The following is a 22,762-nucleotide window of genomic DNA, read 5'->3' as shown; positions in this document are numbered from 1 at the left end:
TGTTCCAATATATTTTGCTATGCTTTATTAACTGTGCTATTATTTCTCTTTTGCTTTCATTCCTCCCCACATTAGCCACATAGTCTCGTGCACAGGTATTGCTGGTTAATTCTTAAAGAAGCTAATCCAGCTATATTAAACCTTTCTGTTCTGAACTCAGGCAATAAATTATGAGTTGTTTTACAAAATGTCCAGCTTTGGAGCTAAAGTAGAACATAAAATGGAAAGAAGCATAAAAGGTGGCAGCAGAAATATCCTTAACAGTCTCTCTTGCCCAGTTCTGCAGTATGAAAATCTCAGCTAGACCAGAATGGTCTTATTATCCTTCCTAGTTGTGTAACATTTTCTTGAGCCCTAGAAAAGCTGAGTGAAGATGCATGCAAGCAGTTTATCAAGACCAGTATGAACACAAAAACAGAAAAGTTTTTCTGAACCTGCAATAGATTAGTGTGTGCTCTGATGGTGTTCATCAGGTAGGCAACCTGAGATAAATTTTTCATTTTTGAAGTCTGATTGCACAAGAAGCATAGCTGGTGCAGACAGAACAGAATGGAAACATCAGTAAAGAGAAAGATGGCCTGTTGTTAATTCCCCAGAACAAAAGTGTGTTGCTCCTTGGTTATCAACAGTGAGAGATCAGAGATGATGGCTCTTTAAAGAGGATAGTTGCCCTTTTATTGACTCTCTGAATTCAGATGAATTAAACCAAATATCTAACTGAGAGCTGTGTCTGTGTGGAGGACTCAGGAATATTGCTGGGGTAGGTGGCACAATGACTCATAGGGCTGTGTGGGCAAGTTGTGCATTTCTAATTGTATCAGGATTGTTTCCTGTCAGGTTCAGTTACTCCATGGAAAATTCAGGCATGAGCAGGAGTCCTGTGAGCTCCCAGCAGCACTCCTTGAGGCTCTGTGCTGGCCTGCAGCAGCTTTCCCAGCAATTAGCAGTTGTTTAATTTTTCATGTTTGTTTGTTTGGGGTTTTTTTTCTTGGTATTGGTCACTCAGTAGCAACATGAAATTATTGATTGGTGTTTGTGTGGCTGGTCCACCAAGTCCTCTGCATTCAGAAGCAGGTTTTGGGTACTCCTTGGAAATCATGTGTTGGTAAGCAGGAGGCACAGGAGGCAGTGCAGTACATGGAATGGTGAGAAGGTTTTGAGGAATTTATTCTTGTGAAAGGAAAAAAAAATGCTGGGGATGCCCCTGAGTCTTGAGGTCTACAGTACACACAAGTTTGGTTGTTTGTGAAAGGAAACCCAACGTGTCTTGTCTCCCAGCATGGGGGGAGTCTCTGGGGCAGTACCCACAGCACCTCCTCTTGTGCTCACTGCAAAGAACACCCCAGCATGGGGACATTTGCTACTGTCGTCATTCTGGGGCACAGAATGAAGGCAGCAGCAACAAACAGGAAATTTCAGTCCAGTAATGTGACCTCTGGGGTATTTCTTGAGGATCATGAGACTGCACTGTGAGTTTGAAGCTGGACACAGAGCCTGGGGCAATGGGGCTGCTCTGGGGGCTGCTCCCCACCCACCACAGCAACTGCCCCCCATGTGCAGCTGGATGAGGGCTGGCTGTACACAGGGAATTGTCAGAATGACCTTGCTCTGGACTGGTGTTTAAAATCTGCTCTTTCATGTTAAATAAATGGGGAGGGGGGGAAGGATGGGTCAGATGCTGTACAATGACAATTAGGATAATGGGTAACCTGTCATGCAAATGAGTCTAAAAGGCCTTTAATCATTGGGCCCGCAGGAGAAAAGATCTGAATTTATAACTACTTGTTATAAATGCATTAAGAATAAATACTGGGAAAGGGAAAAGGACTATTTAACCTGAAGGAAAATGTGAATAAAAAACCCTGGAAGGTACCATCTGGCCATGATCAAAGTGGATCTGTCCAGCTTACCAGGCACTGAGATTTGCCTTTGAAAAGTTCCATGGGGTCAGCAGAGCAGACTCATTTCAAGGCAGAGTGATGGCAGATGGCACAGACTGTAAGAATATGGGGTAATTGCAATAGCAAAGCATCATCCAGTTACCCAGAATCTTTTCCACACTATTTCATCTTTTTCCTTATGAAAGGATGCATCTAAGTAAAGACATTCTACCCCTTTCCACAAAACAGAAGTGTAGCCTTGAAGAATTAAATGTGGTGGGAGAGTAGTGGGTGGCATCTTTGGGAGCAGAGAGGGGCTATAAATAATCATTACTGCTTGTGAGGCTCAAAGGGCTTGAGGAAGAAGAGTGAGCTGAAATATTTACTTTTTTTCCCTTCAGCCCTGTCAGTGTTGACATTTGACAGAAGGTAGGGGAAGGGCTGTGAGCAAAACATAATGGTTATAACCAGCAGCAAAATATATTTTATTGCAGAACAATGCTGATTGTGGATAGTTTCATCGCGTGTTAATGATAACCTAACTACTGAGAACAAGTAGAAGAGCCACTAGACATTGTTTTTTCAAGAGGAAAGTACAGCTTAATACAAATGTTTTGTATTTGATTATGGTAGAAATTTTGTCTGAAGCCAGTGCCAGTCAGCATTGCATTTAGTTTGCAATAAACACAGTTCTACACCTTCCCCCCTTTCCACACTAGCACATCACTTATCTCTACTCCTCTGGTTGTGCTCTCTGTGGACAGCATCTGTCAGATCAAATCAAATTCTTTTTCTTTTTTCTGATGGTCATTTGAAACATGTGTATTCAAGAATACATTTTTGATCACAAAATAGTTATACTTGGAAGCAATTCATCCAGGAAGACACACAAGCTGTGAAGCAGTTGCATCAGCAGTTGACGTTCTTTTAATGTGCTTCAAGTCATCCATGACAAATGCTCTACTTAAAAATCAAAGAGAAGATATGGTTATTCTTATGTGGGATATAAAAGTATCTGAATAACGTAGAGTTATTACTGAATTTAAAAAAAAATCTGAAATTTTCAACCATGTGTGCTTCTGTATCCTGTCTGACTTTGCTAAGTTTGAGGGCTCTGATTGTTTCATTACAAATTTCTATTTTGATTATTGGGAATGAAAACCAATTAAGGCAGGAACTGCAGCTGGGCTATAGACATGGAAGACTTTCTAGGCAACCAAAAGTAAATCTTCCAAAACTAAACATATATAATTCACCTTAAAGACATTTTTTCAGAGAATGAGATGTCATCTTTCAGTCCTTTATAGTATACTTACTGAGAAAAAGCCAGGATATTCAAATACACAGAAAAAACCCTAAACATCACTGTGGTTTCTGAATTTCAAATTAGGAAGAAGGGAAGAGTTAAGTCAACAAAGCCATTTGGTGTTTGTTTTCTTAAGAAAATGGCAGGAATGTACAGGTAGATTGTACAAAGGAAGTCTGAGCTTTGTGCTGTTTGTCTGCAGATTTCAGAACAGGACAGATGATTTAACACTGAAATATTTTCATACCTGTTCCTTCCAACCCTCCAGCCCCCACCCCCTCCCCTTTTCTGGGTGTAGGTGATAAATGACAGATTCTCCCTTATGATATTCCTGTGGTACTCCAAAATAATTCTGCAGACATGGTAAAAGCTTTTAGAGACTGTAAAACTGATTATCTCTTCGGTAGCTCTTTTCATCTTCAAAGCACTTACCAACATTAACTAATTAATCCTCACAGCATCCCTCTGAATTAGATATCATTGCCATTATACAGATGGAGGAATTGAAGCAAACACTTTGTGAGTGGCTCCTGAGCTCCAAGACAGTTGGTGAGATGGAATTGGAGTGAGTTGAGGTGGAATTGGAATGCACAGACCTGTGTGTCCAGGTTCTCTGGCTGAACTGCCCCACCATTCCTCTCTTGGCAAATGTACCTATAGGTATTGGTTATACAGTTTTTGTTAATGAAACATTGTTAGGAATGGCTTTGATGGGAAATTTATTTATAGTCAGACTATTATCTTTTTAAATCCCTCTTCTGCTATGTTTTCTGACTGGTCCAAGTTTGTTGAAAGATAAATCTCTCTTGTAGGATCACTGCTGACTGCAAACTTCAAAATTAAAGAGCAAGCAATTGTGGTGTTTAGGCAGGAAGCAGAAAATGGAAAACAAGCCTCATTCCTCTAGTCTGAATTTAGTGGATTTGGCTTATCAAAGTACTTAGTACCATACAATTGAAGTTTAAAGCAGCAGTGTAAATTTGCATGTTTTTATGAAATAATCTACATGATACAAGTCTTGAGTTTTAAAGTTTCAGCTGTGCTTGAGAACTCTCCCATCTCCTTTTGGGGTGTGTTTTTAACCATTCAGAGGCTGATGAGCACGTGGCTGCATTGCTTTGGTGTCAGTGGCAGCCCTTGCTCTTTGAGGCACAGTTTGCCAGCCCAGCTCCTCAGGTGTAGAGCAAGCACAGGGGCTGGTGAGCAGAAACTGGGATTGCTGGTGCTGGCTTCAGCCCTCTCTGGCCAGCAGTGCTGGGCTGTGGCTGCTCCCAGCAGGGTGAGGGCATCCCCCTGCTCCTGTGGGAGCACAGAATCTGCTCTCAGCAGAATAGGGTGGGGGCTCAGGTGCTGTCAGTAAATACTGCTCAAAGTTCAGCAGACGTGCTCCTAAATTAATATTTAACCAGATTACTACATTTTGTCTGCTTCATTAATTTTTTATTAATTTATGAAAATGCTGTTGATGGAAGTAATATTGACAGGGTGTGTTTTTTTTTGTTTTGGATGCTGGGTTTTTTTAATATCTTCTGGTAAATGGGAACTTCTCCTTATGAACACAAACCATCTAACAAGCCATATGGGGCAAATGTTCTAATAAGACAACAATTATTAGGGCATGATGCATTAATGTTTTATGTTGTTCATAACTCAGCTTTAAGAGATTAATAATGGAGATGTGAGGGGAATGCTGTCTTAAGTGTTTATGATTATGTTAATATTAAGACAGTCTAGGAGAGGAAATTGCTTTCAGGTAGTTACTTTTATTGTTTGTAGAGAGAGTATTCTGAAGGAAATGTTCTTTGTCTTCTTCTAATAATTCTTAAGCAGTTCTGCTGAACTGAAGTTACAGGAGCAACTCTTCATTACTACAAATCTATAAGAACCTCTTATAACTTAACTTTCTTAAAAATAATAATTCTAAAGTTGCCAGAGCTGAAACTCTTTACCCACAAATTACTGGGGAGTAAGATTTCCAGAATTTCAATAAATTTTTGGAAATGTCACAGTTTTTCCTTCTAGGTCTGAAACAAATCCTATTTGCTCAGAACTCTGTTTATGATTATGATCTTACCTGTGCATTCGCATTTGGCCCATGCTCTCAGATTGACAAAGCCACTTATGGATAAGCAGCTGTCCTTTCAAAAGGCAGAGAAGCATGCTTGGAAAGTTTAGAGGTAGTATTTAATACACAAGGATAGTTTTGAACAGATGTAGTAAGGAGAAAGGGAAAAAGAGATGAGTAAAATTTTGTAAAGCTGTTTAGTTGTGCGCATAAAAAATATTCTGAATGCAGGGGTTTTTTTCAGCTTTTTTTTAACCTTAAGTAATTGCTAAGTATTCTCCTTTCTTCAAAAAGTCACTGAAACAAAAGTGCCTTCTGTAGGAGCAGAGAATTCTTTGCTGTGTATTGGAAACCAACACACTTCAAAGTGGTGGTGTGTCATTTTGTTGCTGTAGGTAGAATGAAAATGTGGTATTCACACCTTTATGGAGCAAATCTGTCTGGCCCTCTGTCACAGAGTAAATGTAGCTGTGTGGTCTTCACTTGGCTCCATTCTTCTGTGTTGAATTTTTGCTGAATTTCTGCCCCTTCTCTTCAAGTCTTTATCCTATTTTCTGATTGGAACCTGTACCCTGTAGCAGCTGAGTCGAGCTCCTACGATGCTGAAGTGAGTGAGATAGAAGTTGTGCAGTGTGTGAGTTCAGGAATGCAGAATTGCTGCTGCTCCCACCACATCACAAACAAGTTCACTTATGCAGAGCTGTTCCTACTCCCAGCACACCACAAAGGAGCTCCCTTATGGAGAATTGCTGCTGCTCCCAGCACACCACGAGGTTGTTTGTGTCTCCCTGCTGCTCTGGAGTGCCTGCCTGGGGCTGTCCCTGCTTCCCCCCAAAGTGTGAAACACACCACTGTTTATCACAGCCCAGCAGGCAGGATGCTGATCTTTTCAAACAGCACCACTGCACCCTTATCTCAATAGCACTAATATTATCCCCTGCCAGAGCAGACATGATATATTGAAGTATCTGTAACCCTTACAGGATCTCTGCATATTCCTTGAATTTAGCCTGCAGCAAGTCTGTCATCCATGGTGATCCTGATGTTGCAAGAAGCAGCTTAAAAACATCATCAGGGCATTGGTGCTGACTTAAAAGCAGCATAGGCACTGCTGACCTGTGAATTGAGACATGTCCATTAAAATAGGCTGCCTGCTTTTCCTCCCTCCCCACTGCTTCCTTACATGCTGGTAGTAGCCCCCTGTCTGGTTGCAACCCTCTGTCAGACAGAGGTGGAGTTCAGACAAAATAGCCAGAATCATAGGTTAGGTTATCTAATTTTTAAGCTGTTTACAATAATTAAGAAAATATATTCTAATCCACCAAATTCTGTTTAAGTTTGGAGGAAACTTTCTTTATTTTTGCTGATGGATTAAACCTAACACCACAGTTTAGGAAAAAGGACAAGTCCAATACTGCAAACCTTTTTATGTTTTATTATCTACAATATTTGTGTACAGCGTGCTCAATTACACCACAACAGTGCAGAGATCCAATCTTCCCAATATAATGACTTCCTGATGATCTGTCTTTAAATGAGACATGAAAAGAATATGCTGCCTTCTAGCTGCATATACAACAAAGTTTATTGCAACCCAAAATTGCTTTTTATTCCTTGGGTGGGTGGGGAGGTGTAGAAGGGAGGTTGAAACCAGACTTTTTCCTAACCTGTTCTCAGGTTATATCATTGGGATATATTTCCAGTGTTGTTCAATCTCCCTGGAATACATCTCCCTGGAATTCAAAGGGGAAAAGTGGCTGTATGGGGTTAATCTTGGGATTTTACAAAAGAGTTTAGATCAAATCAAAACCCTCAGCTATTGGTGAACCACAGGTTCTCCTTGATCGTGTAAGTCCTTCCATCACCCACTCCAGCACGGCACTTCTGAAATGCAGAAATCTGTCACTTCTGAGATAAAGCCACTAATCCACCTCTCTCCTTGACACTTTCTCTGTTCAGTGGGCAGATTTCTTATATGGATATTTTCTGTCACTTTTGCCAGTACTACCTCTGTGTCATAAGCTGATGGCTTTAACCAGTGATTTCCTGTTTTTCAGGCTCGACGTGGAAATCCAAACACCTCTCTGTGAAGTGTTTTCAGAGTTCATCCCCTGCTGAAAGTCTCCTCAAGGTAATGCTTGTGAATGACAGCAGGCGTATTGTAAGCTAAATTCTTGAAAAATGTTTCTTGCTCATCCAAAGAGCTTGTGAATTCTATAGGCTGTGCTACTCCTCTCAGTCAGCATCAGTCTTGCTGCTTCAATATCCATAATTGTCCTTGTTGTGATCATTTTGGGTTAATTTTTAATCACACTTTCACTTTCCATGCTGTTGTGCAAATTTTGCATTCATATCTCTGTGCTATCTTTTCATCTTTTGCAGTCACCTTATTTCTATATACTGCTTGATTTTTTTCTCTCTGAGAAGTCAACTTGATTATTGCCTTTAACTGCTCTTAATTTTTGCCACATTTGCTCAAGCATTTAGTCTATTTCTCTCTTAAAAAATATCTCTCTTAAAAAATGCATTTGGTGTTCATTGTCATGAGCTTGTGCACTTTGTTTCTGAAATAGATCTCAATCTAGTTCCAGTGTGATTTTTATATAAACTCATTGTGTGGGTTTCAAAAGGATTTCCAGTGTAATGGTTCCTTTTGGGTTCTTCAGTGGAAGGTTTATATGTTCAGAACTTTAAGATTGTGTCTGTGTACATGTGAATGCATCTGAATACCCACTTCTGTATGTATATATAAAATATATATGTGTATGTATACATACTTGTATTTATATATACACCTGCAACTCCCACTGCTGCAGTGAAAACAGACCATATAGATATGCCTATATCACTGAGTGAGGGTCTCTTTTGAGAAGAGAGGACATTGTGATGGCTGTGAGGTTCCTTATAATCTATTGATCTGCCTCCTGAGCTGTGCGGATAGGTTTGTGCTCTGCAGAATGCACAATATCCATTGCATTACAGGCTGCAGTCCTGGGGGTTTGAGATCCCTACTGACACTTGCAGCACTCTGCTTGCCTTGTCCTGGGCTGCCTCTGGCAGGAAGTCCTGTGATTTGGGAAAATAAAAATATAGCTGTTATTCCCAGTGCTTGGGCTCCCTGGTGAAAATTCAAGGCCTAGGATGTAATCAGGAGTGTTTTAAGTGCTTGGATTGGTTGCTGCTGCTGCCTTGCTCAGGTCTGGGTGCAGCAAGGTGCTCAATGGCTCTCCCTGCCTCACTGGCTGGCAGTCTACTCTTGTAAGGAATGGCTGAGGAGGGATTTCTGTCTTCCTGTAGCTGCCCCAGCACTTCTTAATTACTCATTTCTCTGGGTGTTTAGAGGCCTGTTTTACAATATGGTTCTTTCTCTCAGCAGAAAGATCTTGTCAGCAGAAGATTATGGCACATATAAACTGGTGACACGAGGGGTTGTGTCTGTCTGCAGCTTCCCTTTGCACTTGCAAGTCAGAGATGTACTGAAAGACCTATTTGTGAATTTTGAGAGTCAGCACAGCAACACTCAAGGGTGCTATTTCCATGATTTTTCTGTTTGGATAATTAAAGATGATCACAGGGTTGCTCATACATGCAAGTTACACAGAACTTCCAGATGAAAAATCTGTAGCACATATGTGGCACAGCCAGGTGAAAAGTTGTGTTAGAAGACTGAGAAATTTAGACTGACTATTCTGGGAAAGTAGTAGTGAAATTAGAGAAAACTAACCTATTTGGTGGGGGGAAGACATGGTCAGCAACTTAGAGAAACATGAGAGTTACTCAAATTGACAGTGGAAATTCCAATCCTTTCACTTGGCATGTTTCACCTGGTGATTGAATAATGTTGTCCTGTTGCCTCATCCCCAGCCTCTGGTCCCCAGGGCTCTGGCATTTGTGATGCTAATGCACCACAACCTGTAATCAAGTTGTTGGATCTGATCTCTCACTTCCCTACCTGAAAGGTCATCAGCCTCTAAGCAGGTCTCAAATATTCAAGTGCACTTTTCAGCTATGAGCTCAGGTTTTGTGCATGTGTTAATTATTCAGCACTGATAAGAAGGGGAGAAAAACAACTTGGGAAGTTGATGTTTGTATCAGAGGTCATGCTTTCAACTGTATTAATTATATTTATTCCTTCAGATCCCTAAAATGAAATGGTCAGATTGTTCATGAGGACAAAAATTTGGAATAAAGAGTTCTACTAGTAGTTTTTTAATAACCAATGTATTAAAAGAAGTTAATGCAATCCAGATGTGTCGCAAACAACTGGATTAGAATATATACCAGCAATTCACAGGGGATATTTTTACACACAGTGTATGAATGGGGTGTATTAATCCAGTTTCTCATGAGGTGGTAATTACACTTAATGAAAATTTAACATAAGTTTCAGCAATTCAAAGCCACATTCTCTGTGGGGTTTTTGTTGAGATTCAGTTAATAGGAGAGCTCATGGTTTATGCAAAATTGTTACTTCACACTTTTCTTCAGCTTGGGAACTCTTTCTCTGCATCTGAAGTATCATTAAATGTGATCAATTGCATTTGGAACTGACACTTTCGTTTCAATCCCAAAGGTTTTTGGGTTGTTTAGCTCCACAAACAACCTTGGAGGTCACTTGAGGAAGGGATATTGGGTAGCAAGTTTCTTTTGTCTCTGAAAGTTTCCTCTGCTTCTGTCTTGCTTTGCTGCCTCATATAATGCAAAAAAGAACACTTCTAAAAGTGCATATTTGTGGAACTGCTTTAGAAACTTAAAGTACATTGTTTCAGAAACTATGGTAAAATAGCAGAAAATAATTTAAATACAACTGCAAATATTGAGGTTGGTACCTAGAGGGATTATAAGCTAGGATTTTGCCAATCATGAATAAAAACCAAAGCTCCTGTAATTGCCGGTGTCCTGTGAAAACATTGGATGAAAAGAATAAAGAATTACACAAGTAATTTGGGCTTCTCAGTGGTAATTGGTATTTGCTCGCTAGTGGTGTTGGAACTGTTGTTTTTTTGGTGGTTTTTTTTTTGGTTTTTTTTTGTGGTGGGGTCTGGTTTTTGGTTTTGGGTTTTTTCAGATACATCAAATGTACTGCTTTATAATGGCCTTCATCTAACAGTGCTTAGTGGTGTAGATTCTATGATAAAGTATTTGTGGGTTTTTTCCCTCCTCAGAGCTCTTTTCCTGTCTATAAGTCTTTCAGAAAATATCTGATTTCAGTTTAGTTCCTGCAAGTATACTACTATTGTAGCACTTTCAAGAAATTTTGACAAGAAGACTTCACAGCCAGCTACAACTATTTATAAACTTGAGATTGTCTTTGATCCTAAATCAGCTTTCAATTACCATTTTAGTTATGCTGGGGAGAAAAAAAAAAAGACTTAATCATATCCAGGATACAGCAAACTTGGGAGGATGGAGTTATTTTAAGGCTTGTGGTACTAATTATAGCTAACTCATTACCATACATTGTTGCTGGCATTCTACAATACTTGTTTGTAGAGAACTTGTCTGGCCATTTAGCATGTTCTACTGTTGGTTCTTTCTTTAGTAATATATGAATTGCTTGATTACTTGAGTTGTGCTTTTTAATAATTGCTAAGACTTGGCTATTGAATACTGTCAGATTTTCCTTTTTGTAAATGTTAATTGGAGAGGGTAAGGCAGTAATAATTTTGGATTTTTTTTTTTATTTAGCTGCCTGGTGTTCTTCTTGCTCACTGAGTAAACAACAAAAAAAAATCCAACTTGATATTTTAACTTCCCCTATTTTAACCTTTTCATCAGTGCAGGGAAATTAATTGGAATAGTTGTTCTTCTCTCTGATATTGCATCCTGTATTTTAATGCCAAATACATCCTTGTGCCAGTGTCTTTAGCAAAACAGAAAAGGGGGCTGTCCTTGTAGCAGAATATTGAGCACTGATATTGTTTTTTTGCCATTAAGCCAATGGGCATCTTAAAATTATGTTGAGGAATAGAATCTCTGTGACTCCTGTAGCAAAGCCTGCAGTGATTATCACAGCAATTCTCCATTAAGAGAAAATTCATTATTCTCACATTAAAGTGAAGTCTCCAAACTGTTCACTTTTCTTCCTGTAGTTTTCTTATGCAATAGTGAGGTATCTTTTTCATGTCAGCAGAATGGGCAATTTATGATCAAGGGTTGCATTCACTTAATGTTAGTCTCTGTTTTAAGTATAAAGAGAAGAGACCTGAAGTAGGATATGAAAGTCCTATGATGGTACTGAAATCTCTCAAGGTGTTAATCAGAAAGTGCCAGCAGAAATCTTGAAAGAGCAAAATTCAAATGAAGAAAATAAGGAGTGAGTTGAGTAAAAGTGCCAGAGGGTTGTGGGATATTTTGTGTTGCTATTTTAAGTTTAGCGTGCATTTTTGGGAAAAGGTCTTTAGAGCAACATTGCTTTGCCTGTTGTGTGGATCAGTAGCTGTACATCTGCATTTAGACCCAAATTCCTGAACACACCCATTCTTCACCAGCTGATCTAGCAAATATCTGTGATAGTAGGACTGAGTGCTAGGCAAAAACATGAATAAAATGGTGGTTAGTAGCACAGCAATTGAGTGTGAGTATTTTTGCACCCAGTGTGTATCTGCAGTCACAAAGGTGCAAATGTAGAGAAGGGGGAGGGGATGTGTATTTCTAAATCCAGCCAGCAACTTCCACGTGCTTACAAAGGACATGTTTTAAATAAGAAGGAAAAGCATTATATTCTTAATGTAATATTTAGGTTTATTTGCATTTTAGTTCTTTTTTAGAAAGCTGCAAGTTTTCTCTAGCAGCATTTAGATATTTGGATAGAAATGCCTTAATATATAAAATACCCCGCATTTTCTACAAACTGAAGAGTAAATTCTGTTGCAATAATTTGCTCAAAAATCTTCCATGTATAGCTTGGCTGCAAGGCTGGTCATACCCAAGGTTCTTTAGGGAATGTTTATATAAGTAGTTTGCTTGCATATCTATTTATAAATACGATTTGTGCAAATGCTGAAATAAATATTTGTTTTCCTTTAGAGTATTGCTATTTCTACTTGAATTAGTAGAAGAATAATTAATGTGTAAATATCCTTCAGCTAATACAGCATAACTCTGTACCTTCAAGTTGTAGTTTCAAGTGAATAACCCTCAGTCTGTACAGTCTCTTTAAATGTCTAAAAGCTATAGATTGTTGTTTTTGTATGTCACACCTTGGCCAAAAATGAATGGAGAAGTGACACATGACTGATGCTCCCATATGCAGTTATGTTCGTGCCAGTGAAAGAAACCAATAGAAACAAGGAAATACACCCCAGAGCTGTAGTGAAGTCTTTGTTTTTTTGGGTGAGGATCCTGTGATTTATCCAAGAGATGCTGTACTGCAGCACAGTGTGGCTTTGAGAGACAGCTCATCATAATCTCTGGGGCCATGACCTGAGAGATTAAATAGAATGATGAGGTTGTATTGTCAGAGCAATTCTGTCTAGAGGACAAAACATTTTATTTAGAGGGTAGATTGATGGGATTAAAGCTTTGCATTTATTTCCTTTACACACTCAAATTTACTGTAAATTGTTTTTTATTCAACCAGACACTGGATTGCTAAAGGAATTATTTTAGGACAGATAATTTCATTTAAATGAATATTGAAAGATTTATTAGTAAACTCAGTCCCTGCCATTCCTTTGCACAAAAGCAACTTAATCTTTTCTTATTTCATATTTGTTTTAACTTGCAGACGATTTCAAAGAATTGGAGGCATGTAATTCAGTCTCTTCATTCCTTTTCAGCACTAAATAACTTCAATGCTGCAAGGTATTGGAATAATCAGAAATTCAAATAATTCTGAAGTCTGTTTTCTTTAAATGCTTTTAAAAAATGGCACAAATAAATAGTATATATTATTTGTCAAATAGTATATATTATTTGTCATCTCTTTATGTAGCTACAAAGCTCTGCAGAATAAACAGATGAATACACACGAAAGAACATAGTCTTTTCACAAATTTAATTCCTCACTGTAAGAAAATTACCTAAATGTTTAAATAACCACTTTACACAGAGAGCCTTTTCATTGTCTTTCCCTTTCCCTGTAGTTCTCAGCAGGTGTTTAAATGTTTTATTTTTTTCATTTCAGAATATCCGTGTCAAGGAATACCAAAAAATGTGTTAGTTTTAGATAATGCAAAATTCCCTTTGCTCAGCTTCTTAGTTCATAGTTATCTATGTGAATTAGAAATCTATTACTGAGTGTTCATTTTTCACCCAAATCTATTCACCAAGCATCAAAACTCATCAGTGAGATGGAGTAATGCCATTTAATTAGTCTTTGATATACAGTTAAATTAGGTCTTAATAAGGGGTAGTGCATCCTAAAATCAATTATCTCGCTCCTCTTAATAAGAGCAACTAATTAGTAGGTAAATCGCCACAGTTCCCCTTTTATCCTACAGTTTTTACAATCTTGTGGAGGAGATTAGGCTGAGGAAATTACTCCCTGGTAGCTCTGAGAAATTTTAGGGCATACCTTAGAAAATGTTTTCCTAAATTAACTGCAGTACAGAAAAGAAACAAAAAAGAAATGGGAAAAAAAGAAACCACACTTAATTTCTTGATAATTTTGCCCAAATTGTTTGTGTGAGGAACAAAACAAAGAGGAACAAGGTTTTGACCTGCCTGATGCACCCTGTTAATGTACAGTGAGTTTCTGCCCTGGCATTTCTTTCAATGCAGTTATCAGCTACCCAAAATATCTATTTTCTTCATGGAAATTTGTCCATCTGCAAAAAAGGGATATTCCATGGGCCTTACACAGTCTTTTAAAATATGGTTTTATGTGGAGAATGGCTTTGTTTTAGGAGGAGAATTCCAAAGCTGAAAATTATTGCCACAACATACAAATGTGGCACAATGCTCGTGGAAAAAGCCAGGTTTTATCCATAGGTACCAAAATTTTTATGTGTTTCAAGCAAAAAATGCTGCTTTTGGGATTCCAGGCTTTTAGTTAAGACTTCCAGCTTCCTCAAATGAAAGTTTCTTCTATTTTTAAATTTCTATTCCCAGTTACAACAACCTAACTGCTGAATAAAGAGCATTTTGAGGATGCTCAGGTTTTCTCCACAAGATCCATCTGTCTCAAATTGCTGCTGGACTTAGTTACTGACTTTGACAGCCCCTAATTTCATCCAGTCATGTAGGGTAATACACAGTGTATTGCTAGAGATTTGTCAAATTTGATGGTGCCTTGTTGATGTTTCACTCTCAGAACATGGTGTCATTCTCTTTCCTTGGATAATTTTTTAAAAAAATTTTTGTCATGGTCAAACGTTTGAAGGGAACTCAAGGACAAGCTTGTGATTAATCAACAAATGCAGAGGCTTTTTTCATTCTTTATCTGCTGCTACTACATCCTGCATATACTAGTCCCTTCACACTAAACTTCCTTGCCAAGCATGTCAGAGAGATTTTATAGCTGTGAAAGTGTGATGTGATTGCTTCAGTTTCCCTTATGCTTATTGTTGCAGCTTTTCCAGACACTTTCTGGTGTTAGTCATTAATGACAACACAGTGCCCCCGTTCAGAGAGGGAGAGGTTGCCTTCTGTTCTTTGTTTTTCCTCCCTGCTGCATTACTCATACTTCTTGTGGAATGAAACGTTCTGCAGGCAACCATTCCTCCCTGAGAGACTTGGTGAGACGATGTGACACCAATTTGACACCTATTTCTGATTCAAACTCTTAGCCCAGCAACTCAGTTCATGGCCTCAGCAGAACTGCTGTTGGATTTGGAGCTGGCCTGGGACAGGCAGTGACAGTGGTGAATATCTGACTCCCCACCAGTGACAATTCCAGCAGCAGCTTGGGTGTTGTGGCAGTGATCTGCTTGTTGGACATCAGCTTAAGCAGCAGAGAGAACCAAATGTGTCCAATTTCCTTCTGTGTTCCCTGGATCTAACCCCAGAATCCAGGCACAAAATATCCCTAAGCCCTCGCAGGGTGTAGGTGCCCATATCTGTGCTCTGTGCACGTGTCTGTGAAATCAGCACCGACTGCCTGAGCACTCACAGAAAACACCTACAGGGACTGGGCTGAGGGGGCCAGGACCACACTCAACAAAAACCTCCAGCTAACACTACTTTAGACTTGCTTTGCTACCTCAGGTGACTTTTCAAGCCTTTTTATCTTTTCTGACCCTCTTAGAAGTGGAGAATTTAGGATGGGGTGGAAATTTTCATCATCTACTATCCAATCCAGGTGCAGTTTAAGCATCTCTGTTAAACCTCCTTCTGCTGATGACCTCATGTTGAGAGGACTGAAGGAAATAAAATTAATTCACAGTGTGGTTTCATGGCTGTGTTTTATATATACATGTGGGTGTCAAGTTTCGGGATGGACACAAGTGGAAGTTATTAAGTTATTTAAATCATATACATTTTTGGGTTTTGTTTAATGTAAGTTGGAATGGGGGATTAAAATCATAGAATGGTTTGGGTAGGAAAAGACCTTAAAAATTATTTAGTTCCAACCCCTCTGCCATGGGCAGGGACAGCTTCCACTAGAAGTTTGACTAACTTGCAGTTTAGTAATGGAAAATTGTGGGCATTTAGGGAAAAGCCATTAAGTTTATTCCTCACATTCTTGTTTGTATGCTGAATTTAGCATGTATGCAAATTCTTTTGAGAAAGGAGAAAAAGTCAACATGCTTCAAAATACAGCTGGAGAACATAAAATATCTGAAATCCTTTCTTTGATCACTGCAGATGAGATGTGGTTCAAAATGGGGTCTCAGAGGTCATCACCTCCCACTCCTCCTTTTCCCCAGCTGTGCATTTTCTGTGAAGGCCAAGGTGGAGCCCAAAGGGGTCGCTGGGGTTGAGCTGGGTTTCAGAACCAGCTGTGCCCCCACACCCCAGAAGGGACTTTACATTACAGCATTTTCTGAAATGCAGCAATAGGTTTGCACCAAACCACTGTCACAATGAATATTAACAAGCTGTTTAAGCAGTAACAAGGTGCTTTTACAGAGTGAAAATGAATGTTAATTGCTAGGTTTTTTTCAATTTATTGTGTAGCCCTGACCAAATTATTATACCAGGTTTGTGTTGTCTTCCCCATCTCTCTCCTTTTCCTGTTTGCAGTGGACTTGGTTCAGGTAGGAGTCTTTGTTCTTTCTTGGAAAATTTTGAAGGGGTGGTGGCATGCCAGTTTGAGAAAGTATCTAAGTCAGCATGTTTGCTTTTAAATGAAATTAATTTTTCATTATTGAAGACTAGATGAAGAGAAATAAAAGAGATCTTTGTCCTCTTGTCTACTCCCCATTTCAGTAGCAATGCATCTTTGCCTTCCAAAGGGCATGGTGGACTCATGAAATCACCAGGCAGGACAAAATGCCATCTCCAAAGGCCCTGCCTGTCTTTGACTCTGCTTTGACAGCTTTTCTTGTGTGACCCACAGCTCTGTGAAGTGAGGTGGCCTCTCCTCCTTGATAATATTTATAAGTCACCAAAGCGATTTTATGTAAAACTGAAAAAATAATGGCTAAAATCAACAACCTATGTTCAGTGTCAGGAATTGTCAGCTGTGCAGGTCTGTTCTGTTCCCTGTCATCTCATCTCCTCCAAGGAGCTCAGACACTTTGCTGCTGTCACATTGGCATGGTCACATCATGATTTACATCTGCAGCGTGTAAACAACAGCACTGAGAGCTGTTTGACAAGTGGCAGTTTCCCTGGTAAACAAATCAGGGATGCACTTAGAGTGATTAGCAGGGACTGCCAGTGTTTGAGATGGAGCTGGAGCCTGAAAGAGTTTGCTCTAAGCAGATCTTCCTCTTTAGGATTGGTGGAAGAATGAAGAAACAAAAAATTACCTGACTTTAGGTGTAATACTTGTGTAGGGTTCATGTTTAATCAGTATTTAGTATGAAATTATCGGTGGTGTTTGACTCACTGGCATGCTGTGGGTATTATTGCAAAGTCTAAGACCAGGGATCTTTATTGAATAAGATTTTTCTGAGGCAGGCAGTTGTTCTGTTGGGTAAGTAAAGGAAAGGAAATGTGAGCCCATAAACCCTTGGCTGCAGTTACAGCTGTGACTTGGAGCACAAGAAGGAAGGATGGGCACTCTGACATTGGGTGACAAATGTCACCCCATTGCCCATGGGTGTTTATTTTTATCCTGTCTTTGATTATTTGTAATATGGATTTTTTCATGCATTCCAACACTTACTGATCGTGTAAGTCTTGTCTGCTGTGATCTTGAGGTAACTCTTCAGAGCCTCACCCCTGGTGTCAGAGGCCTGTTTTAAGGGAAATACTTTTAAGAGCAATACAGGTGCTGCTTTTAAGAGCAATACAGGTGCTAAAGCAAAAAGAGATCTGAATCATCAGGATGAAATCTCCCTGACATTAAGATGAAATGATCACTGTAACAGTTGTTTATCATGAACTGTTCAGAATCCCACTCTTAACCTTACTATAATTTGAATTACAATGTTATTCAAAATAACCAAACCTCTGTGGCCACAAACCAGTGAGTTTCCTGTCCTTTTCCATATCTGATTTGTGTAATCCTGCATATGTGTAAAACACCACCAAAGAAGAAACACTGTGCAAGTATTTAAGAATAACTTTCTGTTGATATAAAGCACTATACAAAGAAACTGGTGACAGAAATAATCTGGATGGCTGCATCCTGGTATTTATTATTCATGAAGGGTTGTTAGTTCATCTAGAAATGTTCTTTGCTAGGTTTGCTGCTTCCCCACACATACCTGTGTGATTTGTCTTCCTATTCCATATCTTCTCCTCAGTGACAATGAGTTGTGCTGATTTAAAGGCTAAGATTGAGATCAGAACCAAGGGACATCACAGGTTGAATGTTTTTATGTATTCATCTTTTCAGGAAGAATTTGATTCCTGTTCTCCCTCTCTTCTTTGAGATAAAGCCTTCTAGCCTCTCTGGGAGTCTGGGGAAAAACAAAAATGTCAGCAGCTGTTCAACAAATTATAAATTTCACCTGAATTTAAAATTTAATTTAAAATAATTTAACCTTGACTTTTTAAATGCTAGAAAGTTTGATGTTTCCTTCTACATGAACTTGAATTTACTTTCCACACTGATAGATGGCAACAAATATTCTTTACTCTTTTGGCTGTTAATCATTTTATGTTTCATCCCTGTGCTTTGGGTAAACAGAACCACGTAAAACAGTAACTGAAGAGTCATTTTCTTATCCTGTTGCTTCCTTGCTACTGCAAGTATTTCATTCCTTGGTGATGTTTTTATCTCTTGTGTCTCCCTTTCCTATTGTTTCTCACAGATCTCCAGTTTGTCTTCTCTTTTCCCTCTTCTTTTAATTTTCCCCTTTTACCTCTCAATTTCTCTTTCATTTTACATCCCTCTCCTCAAAACACAGCCCTGTACTAACATGGACACGAAGCAATGTCCTTCTCTATTGACTCTTGTGCCCCAAGCCCTGGGGATTTCCCCTCTCCAGAGGAAAAGCTCATTACAAGCTGAGCCAAGGGCAGCGTGTAGCAGTCAGAGTAAACTCAAACCTCTCCTCAGCCCCTCTGGCTCTCACTCTGGGCAGGGTAATCTCAGCAGTGCTTTACTCAGAGAAATCATAGCACTTGGCCACACTGCTCAGGCTCCTTGGCATTGGAGGGGAGCAGGATGGAGGATGGCACAGAGCAAAGCAGACAGAGATGGCTGGGGCAGTTCCCAGGTTGTTGTTCCACTCTCAGCTGCCTTTGTGTGTGCTCTACCTGTGCCTACAGCTGTCACACAGCTGGGTAAATGTGTAAATAGTCATTGCCTCATCTTGACCCATTGTTCCATTTCAGAAACAGGTTATTTAACAAATGAATGTCAAATGCTTTTCCCTAATTGGTGAATTGCCCTGCTATTGCATGGCAAGTGCTGTGACTCTGAGGTTGGAGTTCCATAACAGAATCATTGTGAGTGTGTTACCATCCATTATGGCCATGATAAATCCTGGCTCAATACTGCTCACTCACACAGCAATCTTAGATTATCAGGGTTTTTTCTTTTGGAAAAAATATTAAGGATGTGTTGTACATTGAGCAGTCCCATTTCATGCCACCAGGATGGTGAAAATACTCTGTACAATTTCAATTCTTATTTCAGCCTGAACACTACCCCTACTGTTGTGGTGCCTTTAGAATTTCATTTACAGGGAAACACTTATCAGGATAAGTAATTTTTTCAGCACTTTTCACTTCACATTACAGTTATATTATCTGAAGACAGAATTACATAATGCACTCTCATAAATGAATATGGATTGTTTTGCTGCAAAGTGTGTGTGTGTGCCTTGCCATCAGATATGGGAAATGCAAAAACAAATGTAGAAAGGCAAATGTATCAGACATAGAGCTTTTATCTTGCTATGGAGTTCAGAAAAAAAGTATTTTTTATTATTGTAATTCATGTCCTTATTTTGATATATTCCTATTTCAGTCAGTGGAAAAATTTTGATCCAAGCACTGAATGTGTGCAGTCTTCTAAATGACATGTATTTAAAGCTTGATGCTCATCTCCCTTCATGAAGACCCCACAATATGACAAAGGTTCTGGACTGTTTTCACAGGGAGAAGTCTCACATCAGGAGTTCTTTCCCTCTCCAGCTCGTGGGGGCTCTCCCCCAGCCAGGCTCCTGCATCACGCGGGCTCTGAGGTGTTTTGCTGCCATTGATTTTGCATTAGCTGCACCACAGTGATACTTTAAGCTTTCTGGGCTCCTGCTTTTTTATCTTTTGAGTACAGATGCAGATTACACATCTCTCCCTTCTCTTGTGCTAACAGTCTGCTGCAGAGAAGGGGGATGCACGCTTCAACCAGTCCTGAGCTAAAAGCTTCTGTCACAGCAAAGAACTTTTGCACCTGCCTGCATATACCCAAACTCAGAGAGGAAATACTTTGGTCTTCCAGCTCTGATGACTTTGAATCACTCATTTCAATCACTTATTAGCTGAAGCTCTTTGTGTCTGTCTGTCCTGCATTGCCTGTTTCACTTTGAGGTCGTTCTGGTCATCCCTGTGAGTGTCTGCAGTGTGGTTCCTCTGTGTGACCAAGGGATGTTGTTTATTCCTGTTCCAGTCATCTTTAGGCTATCATTGTGTTTAAAGGGCTTTTTACCCAAAGGGGAATTACAGTCTCATATTATAAGGCCCATTTGGGTCCTGATCCAAAGGAAATTATTATTCAGATGCTCTGAAGAACTGACAGATGTGACAGTACTGTTGTCCTCACTTGTACAAAGTAATTTTCATATATTTGTCCCCTGACCTTTGTCTTTATCATGGATGTTGGATTTATCCTTGCAAGCTGCCCTGTCTGGAGTTCTCAGTTTGCTTTAAATGTTGCTTGACAGGTTGTCCATTCCTTACCCAAGTCTGAAAGGTCAGGGACTACTAACACGTTTAAGGTAATATTCTCCATATTTTTTGGTCAGAATCTTTCCTCCTTCTCTGTTTTTTAAGTACAGGATTTAGTGAGACAAAATCAGATACTGCCTCTGCACAGATAATCCTGTGTACTCAAATAGGAGACAAATGTCTGTGAACTATAAAGAGGTATAAAATCATGATTTGAATACTATGGATTTATTTCCTTTTAGTTGTTTGAGACATAGGTATTCACATTTCCAACTCATTCCTCACAACCACGATAACAAAACAACTTCTGTTTCTATCAGGCAAGTTTCAGTCTTGCACAGCTGTTGTGTAGGAGAGTCTAAGAAATCAAACCGCTCATTTTGTGAACTTGCAATACCCTCATGTGGAACACAAAACAGGTTCTGTCCTGCACTAGGCTGTGGATTTTGTTTGTTTTACAAAATTTAACAGCATAGGCAGATTTCTGTCTTGAGTAAATTTGTACATTCATTCTAAGCTTACCTGTTGTTTAGGTCAGTACTGCATGAGTTTCTTGATTTTTAAAAAAATATATATTTTTTTTTTACTCAAAAATTAAGGACAAATCTACTTTTTTATTATCTATGGGGTTATATTCAGCTCAGAAATTCAAATATTATTATGAACGAAATTAAGAGAAATTAGATTTACTATAATATCTTGAACACAACCTTATTTGTATTGTTTGTGTAACATATTCATGTAAAACCTGAATATTTGAAATAATTTAGCCATATTTATTTTGTTTATTGGTCTAGAAAGAAATAATCTATAATTAAGTGAGGTACTTGATTTAAATATCTCCCCTTTAAAAATCAATTTAAACTCTGTACTGTTTGCTGTTGGGATAGTTTTTGATGATTGATTGGATTTCAGCATCCTTGATAATTGTTCAAAAGAAGTCTCTATTTTAACCTGCTGAATTTTTTGCACAGGTCTACATTTGATTCTGTTTTCTGTGTATTCTAGTGTGGAATAAAGCAGCAAACCACAAAAGAGAAGCTGCATTTCTCCAATAATTTTAGCTTCATGGCAGGTTTCTCCCACAGTTTTCCTGTAAAAAGCCACAGTAGCACAAGTCTGTAACTTAGAGCCATAAAATGGTCCTGTCCTATGCAAGTCTTGCAGTTTCAGATTATAGATCATCAAAGCAAGGATATGAAGAACTGAGTATCTGCAGTGTGGTCATTGCCCATAGGATGTGGGAAGATTCCTTCCTTCATTAGTCAGTGCAGAATTTGTGAGAAATTGGTGAATAATGTCTATTAGCAATTAACAGATTTTTAATTGCTATTGTCTATTATCAATTAAGAGATTTTAAGAACAAATTAAAGATTTAGAATCTTTAGCTATCTTCATCATATATATCATGCTTCTTCATCAGTCTTATAAGAAACAGATCCATGATATTCATAAAATAGGCAGTAATCATGCTGACAAATATTTTTTTAAATATATTTTCAATGGATTAGTTTGGTTTAGGTTTTTTTTATGAGGTAGGAACATTCTAGAGTGTAAATATAAATATGGAGACAAAATTATGCTGAACAATGAGGAACAGTATCTCTCATGTCACTGTAATGAAAGCAACAATAAATTCTTCTTGCCCTTCTGACTGGCTGTAATTACAGCATTGGCTGCAATTCATTTGAAGAAAATTGTTTTGGGTGTTTTACCAACATAAATTATGATAAAAATATTTATGAAACTACTTAAGCAGCTTGTCAAAAATGTGCCTCCTCTGATAAAGAAAAAAAAATGCTATTACATAGTTCACATGGTGATTTTTAGGCTCTTCCTTTTCAGCATCCCTGTTCAAGGAATTGAAAAAAAAAAAAAAAAGAAAAGATTATTTGTTGCTTTGTTTATCTTGTTGAAAGATTATCTTAGTAAAATTTCATAACGAACACAGGCAAGTTCATTGGGGAAAATGGAAACTCATACAGCTGAGAGGAAATGACTGTGCAGTAACAGCACTGAGAGACCTTGAGGCAAAAGTGGGAGAACAAATGAGATGTTAATCTGCACTGAGAGAGCTGAGAAGTGGTCAGTGCTACCATCAGCAGCCCATAGAAAATGTTC

The 22,762-nt window shown here is 38.8% G+C and overlaps 1 protein-coding gene across 1 annotated transcript in view; it reads left to right on the top strand.

Annotated features, from left to right (window-relative positions):
- The window catches only part of TENM2 (teneurin transmembrane protein 2), an 883,055-nt gene that overhangs the window by 134,945 nt on the left and 725,348 nt on the right, over positions 1–22,762 (top strand). Inside the window, exon 2 of the mRNA XM_071443114.1 lies at positions 7,309–7,382. The gene's annotated coding sequence lies outside the window, so the exon portion shown is untranslated. The remainder of the gene's footprint in view (positions 1–7,308; positions 7,383–22,762) is intronic.

The sequence above is a fragment of the Agelaius tricolor genome, unplaced genomic scaffold (genome assembly GCF_023055355.1).
Source record: "Agelaius tricolor isolate 1412-34295 unplaced genomic scaffold, bAgeTri1.0.p SCAF_18, whole genome shotgun sequence".
In the NCBI taxonomy this organism is placed as follows: domain Eukaryota; kingdom Metazoa; phylum Chordata; class Aves; order Passeriformes; family Icteridae; genus Agelaius; species Agelaius tricolor.
This window is presented reverse-complemented; position numbering and strand designations above follow the sequence as displayed.